At 40.5% G+C, this 8,517-nt stretch overlaps 1 long non-coding RNA gene across 1 annotated transcript; it reads left to right on the plus strand.

The window, feature by feature from the left end:
- The first annotated feature begins 534 nt into the window (after positions 1–534).
- LOC117243869 lies at positions 535–7,697 on the plus strand. Its single transcript, XR_004495803.1, has 3 exons — positions 535–1,596; positions 2,711–2,929; positions 5,161–7,697. It is a non-coding gene; the product is annotated as an uncharacterized LOC117243869 (long non-coding RNA).
- The last annotated feature ends 820 nt before the right edge of the window (positions 7,698–8,517 follow it).

Consider the following 8,517-nt stretch of genomic DNA (forward strand, 5'->3'; position numbering starts at 1 on the left):
AAAAAAAATAATGGGAATTTTATACATTTCCTTGTGTCTCACTCCTAAAATAAGAAAAGTACCTTGTAAGACTGTTTTTAATTTTCCACTACCCTCTCACACATCTGTTTCTGTAGCTTTGTCAGGTTATCACCAACTGACACATACTGAATTATTCAAATTTCATTAGTGAGTTTTCATTCTGGACAGCAGTGTATGTGGAGCATCCATGACTCCAAAGGGCCAGCCTGCCAAAGTTGCTTCTAATCAGCAGCAAATGCTAAAATTTTTGAGGCTACAAAAAGAAAATGTTGCTTTAACTTTAGTTCTCAGAAGTTTTGCATGGAAACAGCTTTAATCTATTTCCATATACACAGCTATAAAAAATGTGGATGTTTATGCAGGGGGGGTGTGTATATATGTACACACGTATATAATATAAATATATAATATATGTATATTATATATATATATATGTATATATGTATTTCATATATATATAAACATTAAAAACCCCTGTCTGCTTCTCCTTTAATGCTGAAGAAACCACTTTAGAGAACAGATTATACACAATTTGCTAAAAACCAGCCAGGAGATTTTTCAAGCACCGTTTCCAGGCATTAGTTTTCATCATCCAAAGGTAAAAAGCTCATTTATGAGGAAAGAAAAAATAAAAATTATCATGTTACGTGTGAGCAGGCCATTTGTGGAGCTGGGCTAAGCTGGGAGAAGTGCCCCTTTCACCCTTGGCAGTGGGTTGAAGCCTCTGTTTTGGCTGTGAGCGAGAGGAGCGGGCCGGTGTCTCCTTGGTCCCGAAGAAGTGGGATTTCATATGTCAAAGAGCCACACTGAGATGAAGGCAATTGGAAGTAACTGCTCAGAAGAAGATGCCCAAGAGTAAGTTGCCATGGAGATGGAAAGGCTAAACACCACTGTACTCCTGACCTCGAAAGAGGCTGATTTCTCCACATGACAGCTGAGGTCGTGGGGGCATGGTGGGAAGCTCATCCTGCCGGCTCCAGCTCTGCCTCTAGCCTATGGATAAGTAAAGAATTACTGCTTTACTACTTTAGGTAGTCCATTAACCTTCACAAGCCTGAACTTTCATTCAAATAATTGCAAAATAAGTATAGGTGGTGAAACCTGAACAGAATCACTGCTATTTGTATGCCCTTTGGAAAGTTTAGGGACCCAACCCTTAGTGTGGATCCACTGGTATTTCAAACAGTGAGGTATCTTTCTTACCTTCTTGCTGTAATTGAAAAAAGTTAAAGCCCAGAATTACCAGCAAAATCTGAAAACCATTCACTGACTGGCCACCAAATGAATGTAAACAAAATGGTCCTTCATCAGCGGTGGGGCTTTGTATTCAGTGGGGAGATTACCTTCTGTTTGTAACTTATTGCCTTATGGTGAGTTCTTTTAGCTACAAATCCATTCCACAGGGTCTATTAGAATAACCCACCATGCATCATGACAGACCTCACCCGGGAACAGCCGTAAAGACAGAAGGGCAGCAGGATCCTGCTACACACCCCAGTAACCCACAGCCTCCCTCTGTGCACACAATTCCCACGGATGCAGTAAAACCTGATTTAAGTGCCAGCAGAGAGACTGGTAAGTACAGATTGTCTGACAGAATTGATCTTCCACTTGAGGTAAATAACAGGGCTTTTTTCAAAACCTCACCACTACTTCAAAGTGGCGTCTTAGGATACAGCTTATTGTGGGTGAGGTTAGTGGAGCAAGTTCAGGCACAGGTAAATGGCTGGTTGCAGAACCAAAATGACTTCAGAAATAAGTGCTTACCGGTGTTATTTTGAGCAGTAGCTTGTTGTAGACTGTTCTAAATGCCAGAAGCTCTTAAATGTTATTGTGGTTTTGTGGAGTGGACTCTGCATTAGGAAGAAATAGCTTTTGTGAAAAGTACCACTTAGAGCTAGAAATATTTTTTAACAAAACCAACTTCAAGCATCGTTTAAATTGCAGACAGCTCTATGACAATAAGTTCAGAGAAATTCTTTGAATTCAGTGAAGTTCTTACAGCACAGGAGATGGGGAAGTCTGAAATATAAATGTGATGGCTACTGCTTTTATTCTTACTTATTCCTTTTTATTTTATTTAGGAGGTTAGCCACTGAGAGTACATCTCACCAGCCGTGTCTACATAAATCTTGATCTGCTCCAAAGTCCCAAGTCTTATCTTAAATATCCCGACAGATTTAGGGTCTTTCTGCTCTATAGGAACAGTGCAGTTAATAGTACTTGGCTCAATACTGATCTGATTGAGACCTTAATTTTTTCTGCTGTTAAAATCACCACCACTGTCTATCTCACTGAGGCCAAAGCAGCAGTCCAAAATCCCGTGCAAGACTCCTACCCTTCTAGAGATGCAGTGGAGTGGCAAAATGTCATAAGAATCCTTGCTTGGCTGCTGAGGTGATGCAGACTTCCAGTACTTAAAATACACTTGCCTCAGTAGTGACAGTCCTTAAAATAAATGCAAAGCATCCTCAGAAAGTATGAAGCAACCCCGCAGAAAATGGAAGTATCCAGAAATTATGCAAATAGTAACTGTGCTGGGAATACTTTGCTAATCGTCTTCCATTGAAGCAGAACATGCAGGCCTCATGTACACAGACTTCAAATAAATTTCTGAAACTTTGTAGATATAGAAGAATGTTTCCTGGTGTCAGCATTACCAATAACATTATTGATTCTTTTCCTACAGCCTGAAGGGGAGCTTGGCACCATGTTTCTTGGCCCCACCAAATCTGGATTATGATGGATACCATAAATACATAAATGAAATGTTTCCATCTGAAAGCCCTGTACTACATGGACTGCACCCCAATGCTGAGATGGGATTCTTGACATCAGATAATCTCTTCAAAACTCCTTTGGAAAACAACCCATGGGAGAGGGATCCAGCCAATCTGCAGTTAAAGAGGTGAAGTTCTTCATCCAGTGTGTTGTCAGTGCTGTTAATGACAGGTGAAATACACATCTTACTGTGTTATTTCAGCAAGAGACTTTCTGGGGAATAGAATTTCTGGGGAGAAGAAAAATGCATCAAATTAGAAAAGATCAGATGAGTGTTAATGGGTGTGATAATGCACCAGCCTTGTCAAGGGGTAATGCACTAGGAAGACATTTGGACCAATTTATTTTTCACATTGAATTTATTGTGGGGTGGGAAACAAGCTATGGATCTCCTACTTTTTTTTTCTTTTTTTTTTTTTTGTACCTTTTCATAAACAAGTACAGAAACAATAACTTACTGGGAAAAAGGTGTGGTTGGTTGAATCAGTGGATCTAGTCTTGATCTCTGTCTTTTGTTTCCATCTCCTGCATGATGAAACTCCTTAGGGTAGCTTTCCTACACCTTCCCACTTGTGCCAATCATAGGAAGTCCTTCCTAGCCTGCAGTCCTGACTTTTTCTGCTGCATTCACAGCACAGCCTAGCAGAGGTGTGCAAGCTTTACATGTCAGGAAGAGCAGGCCAAGCACAGGCTCTGCCACTGCTTCCCTTGCTGGGCACTTGATCTGAGCAGGAGCCTTGTGGCTGCTCCAAGACTTCCCTTGCAAGTAGTAGAGGAAGAGGAGGTTTAGTTTTTGGGTAGATACAAGGTGTATCCTGGCCAAGGAGGGTGTCTGACCATCTCTTAACCTCAAGAGTCACCAAGAGTCTAGCAGAACAACAACATCAATACTGATAAACAATCAGATGCTGGGTTAAAAGGACCAATCCTAATACCATGATAAAATTTGTCACTTAATATGGAGTTGACTGGGACATTGTAGTTCTGTTCATAGTCAAGATATGTTAGACACACAGACACATTAGTATAGCCAAACTCATTCCAGAAAAAATTTAAAGGATGGGTTTTAAGCATGGAACATCACTGGTGTTGTGCTTAACAGATTAAATGAATAAAGGAGAAGGGAAGGAAAATGTAATCACAAATCTCAGCTAGTTCTGTTTTCAGATCTTGCCACGTTCTGCATCTTCCTTTTTGAGTGTAGATCTGAGAAACTATGTCCAGGTGCCCCAAATCCTGGCAGATGATGAGACTGAGCCTTCAGCTCCTCATCCTTACCAGGGTTAATTAAAGTCCCCTGTGACTGCCATTCTGGTTCCTTCCTTTACTCCCTCCTTTTTCTCCAAGCATCCTTTTTTTCTTTTCCTCTTATCACTATCAGATCATGGAGGTTTTGCAGGAGGAAATGTGACAGCTCTGCATTCAAGTAGCCAAACATTGCTTCATCTCCTGGGGGGAGCTTGTGCTTTTCACACTCAGTTCCCATCCAGTTTAGGGAGTCTGGACTATAACATATGGCATTCATCATTAAGTATGCCAAAGCTAGGGCTGAAACAGAGGCTGAGCTGCATTAATGCTGTGATTTCAATTCCTGCTCATTAGTACTGTTATGAATTGTTCTTCATTTATGTTCTGTCTCAGTTCCAGAGCAGGCCTGCAGGGAGAGGGGCTCTTTTTGGGGGTAAGGCATATGTGTGCCTGTGCCTGTGCTGTTTTACCTAATGCCTGAGACAGCAAGAACTGTGGGTGGTGGAGGGGGTGATGGAAGCTATTAGGTACTAGGGAAATACAAACTAGTGATCACACTTGACTGAAAATCAAGAAAATTCCAGGGTGTATCCTAGAAACAGCAGTCATTCCAAGTCCAGGGACAATGTATTAGTAGACTTCAAGGGTCAATGCTACCTGAAAATGCAAAGCTAAATAGAAGCTGCTAAGTGTTAATTGGTTTGCTGTCATTCCTCTCAATACTGTAGCCAAGAAGACAGCAAAGGTGATAGAGGGAGCATAGCTGGTTTTTATCTAAGAAAATGAGATATTTGTGCTCTTCTGAAGAAATCAGACTTCAAAGTAGATGAGTCAGAAAGAGTTGATTGCTGGGATTTCTATTGGCTCTGTTTTATTGTCCTGGCCAGGTTAAGAATGTCCCAGATGATGGTCTGGGTATGCTTCCTGAGAAGCTTAACATTGCAGAAGTCATGCAGGGAAGACCATTGCCTGGAGACCCTATGCTCTTGTTTGCCTCAAAGAGTGAGGTGATGAACATTTTACTTTCAGAGATCCGTAGGTCTTTTAAACAGCTGGACCTTGGTCTCAAGGCAAATTACTTATTTCAGGGCTTTTTATTTTTCTCCAAAGGGGGAGCTGATCTTTTCTGCTCACATGGAAGTGCTGCAATACACACTCTTCTGTGATGTTGTGCCAGACACATGGACTAAACCAGCATATCCATCCACACACAGCTTTATCCACTGGTAAGTGCCCCACAGTGACAGGGTTTAGCTACTGTGCAGAGCTATTCCAATGATTTAAGTCCACCAGCCTGGTTCCATTCATGTTTCTTCCAAATTTTGTCCTAATGAAAGTCAGTTTTCCTTTGAAGCAGGTTTTGTAGCAAAACCAAGCACTTTGTTAAAGCGAAGGCTCTGTCACCTCCTTTTGTTCCAAGTACTGGACGTGTTCAGCATCTTGTGGGATTCCTTTCCCTTAGCCTGCCACCAGCAGTGGTTAGACATGGATGAAACAGGCATTGTTTTTGGAAATTCTTCTGATACCTCATGGCAATGTATGCTGCATTATGCCATTATTCAGAGCCTCTGTCAGAATCTCTTATGTTCCTGATTTGCACTTTGCTCTGGCTTATTGAAAGTTTAAAAATGAAGTTTAAATACCAATGAAGACGATATCAGACAATTTGTATTTAAGAAGCCATCTAGCAGTTAGGAAATTCTGGCAATTTCTCATGGTGATGTTCAGGTTTCTCCCCTAGACAGCAGATTCAACAGCACTGAGCATACTCACATTCTCTGCTGCCTGCAACTCATCCCATGCTGATCACCTTCTGCAACTGATTTCAGACATACTTACATGAGGGAAACAACAAATTCCACTGAAACAATTGCCTTATACTTACATAAACTTATACTTTCTGGTGACTTCAACAATGTACTTTCTCTGTAGACAAAAGGACTCTTTACATTTGAAATCTGTAGTTTATTTTGTCTACCAAATTAGCTCATATGCAGTTAAGGCAGGAGCTATTGATGCTTCTCTTTTAGGGTTACTGATTTTCTCATGAGGTACCAAGAACTTGACATCTGGACACAGGACCTTGTGCTGCCAGCAGTGGTGAGGCTTTCTGGCTTGCTCCATCCTCACTGCTTTCTGACAGATCAGCAGTGATGGGTGTAGGGCACCAAGCATCTGGTTTCAGTGCCAGACATCTTTCTTTGACTTACTGATGGTTAGCTATGTTTGTGATGCTGTTTGGAGAGTTAATCACAGATTAAATAAAAAGATAAAAATCACCTTAACACTAGAATAATCCTTTCCTGAAAACAGGGGGAACAATCCAAACTTTCCTTCAGGCTACTCAGAAGTGTGAAGACAAAACAGCTAAGGAAATAAAAGCTTGAATTTTATAGTTTAAAAAAGGTTTAAGAGTGCAAGTTTTCCCACCATTGTTATTTAACTAATTCAGTGCATGTATCATAGTATCATTCTGTTTTTGTCTATAAAAGAGCTATGAGGCTGAAGAGAAAAATAAATCAACTCTCCCAGTCCTCTTTGTGTAGTTGTTGCCACAGCAGGGGATGGAAAACTTTCAGCAGTGTAGTGAATAAGCAGTACATCTCATTTCCTGTCACAATCACAACATATTAGCTGAGTTGGTGCTAGTAACACCAAGGTTTGTGGGTTCAATCTCCATGTGGATCATTCATTTAGGAGTTGGACTTGATGATTCTTGTTGGTCCCTTCCCACTCAGAATATTCTGTGAATCTGTGAATGTATGTTTGCATTTATTCTGAACATCATAGGAGTGCTTGGTAACAGTCTCTCAGTATAGCAGTAACAGTGTAGCTCAAATTCTGCGTGGTCACCAATGGCATTGAACTAAATGCTTCACTTGGCTAGGGGAAGGATGGCCAGGAGCTCCTCACAGGACACTGGCAGGGATTCTCTGAAGAAGGGTAGACCCTACACAACCTCAGGCTTGGGCAGGATGGCCCAAGAGGCTGACAGTTCTAACATTAAACTTACTGACTGCATATTGAATTATTGAAATCACTTTTTTATTTAAAGCTGTAATGCAGTGCAGGAAATACTGGCTTTTGGATAAAGTGTGCTCAACTGCAAATGTTACCAAAAACACCAAAGGGCCTGTATCTGTGTGCCTTCCATGCAAGGTAAGAAATAAACTTAAATTACTTGATCTCCGAGTTCAGGGACTCTATTAGGCAGTTAAATTGCATCAAGAGTTGCACTAAAGCATTGCGACCCTATCTAAGAACAGAACCAAGAAGTTTAGGCATGGTGTTAGATTGCTGGCATTTGTCACTGTGACTTTAAATTTCATACCAGCTTGGTGTTCTAATCATTAAATATACTTCCTGAATTTAAATAACTGTTAATATGTCTGAACAAGGTCTGCATTGTAAAGCAGCAGCTCTAATCCAGCTGAGGTTCAGAAGTTTAAAAGACTATTCCAGAAACCGTAAATTTCACATGAACGAACTTCTAGAATTTTTTGCAGCTCTCAGAGGTGAAGAATAGGGTTAGTAGTTACCACATGCTGGCAACCTGGATCAAGTAATCTACACAACTGCAATTTGAAAAAAAATACAACCTAGCCTCCACAAAAAAAAAAACACCAACCAACCTACCAACAAAACCCCTAAACCCACAAACTAACAAACAAATAAACAAACAAAACCCCCAAAAATTGTCTTTATCCTGTTTTTTCTTCTTCCTTGACTGAAAATTGACAATTCTAAATAAAGATATAAGGAATTATGAATGTTTTATTTGCTGGGTCATAATGCATATAAAGCTTTTGGGTAGATATACCAAGGGTAAAGGAAGTACTTGAGAACACCTGTACTGTGAGTACCTTCCAACTCAAAACACTCAGTGATTCTGTGATTAGCATGAGGTACAATGAGATATAATTAGATAGGCAAAGTGTAAGAATTAAGAGATTTTTTAATCTGGATTTTCAAGCAGTCAGGTATTGCAATAGCTGTAATATAGTTTGCAGGCTGTCCCTGAATGGAAACAGTGTTCACCTTTTGACTGTCAACCCCTCTTTTAACATGTTTGTCATCACATGATAAACATTGTATTTTGTTCCTTTGAATCTGTATCTTCCTGAGCCTGAAGCATCTAGTTCAGGAAGGACAATTCAGGCCTGCTGTCAACATGAGATTTTAGTTCTACCTAGAAAAGCTGCCAACAAAGTTATGGCTCATTAGAGAAAGGTGAGTGACTCCCAGTGGCAAGAAGAGAAACACCACCGATACTCATACTCCACCAGACCCAAATATACTAAGAGGAAAGCCACTCTTTTGGAAAGGAGATGCTACTACAGCAGGTAAACCCCAAGGTGAAAGTTAGGGTGGGGGAATGGAGCAATGGCAAGGATGTCATTTGAATGCTGCATTTTGAAACAGAGGGCATCAACTTTTCAGAGTTTTTTTTTTTTTTTTTCAGACAGC

Source organism: Parus major, chromosome 2, assembly GCF_001522545.3.
Source record: "Parus major isolate Abel chromosome 2, Parus_major1.1, whole genome shotgun sequence".
Lineage (NCBI taxonomy): Eukaryota > Metazoa > Chordata > Aves > Passeriformes > Paridae > Parus > Parus major.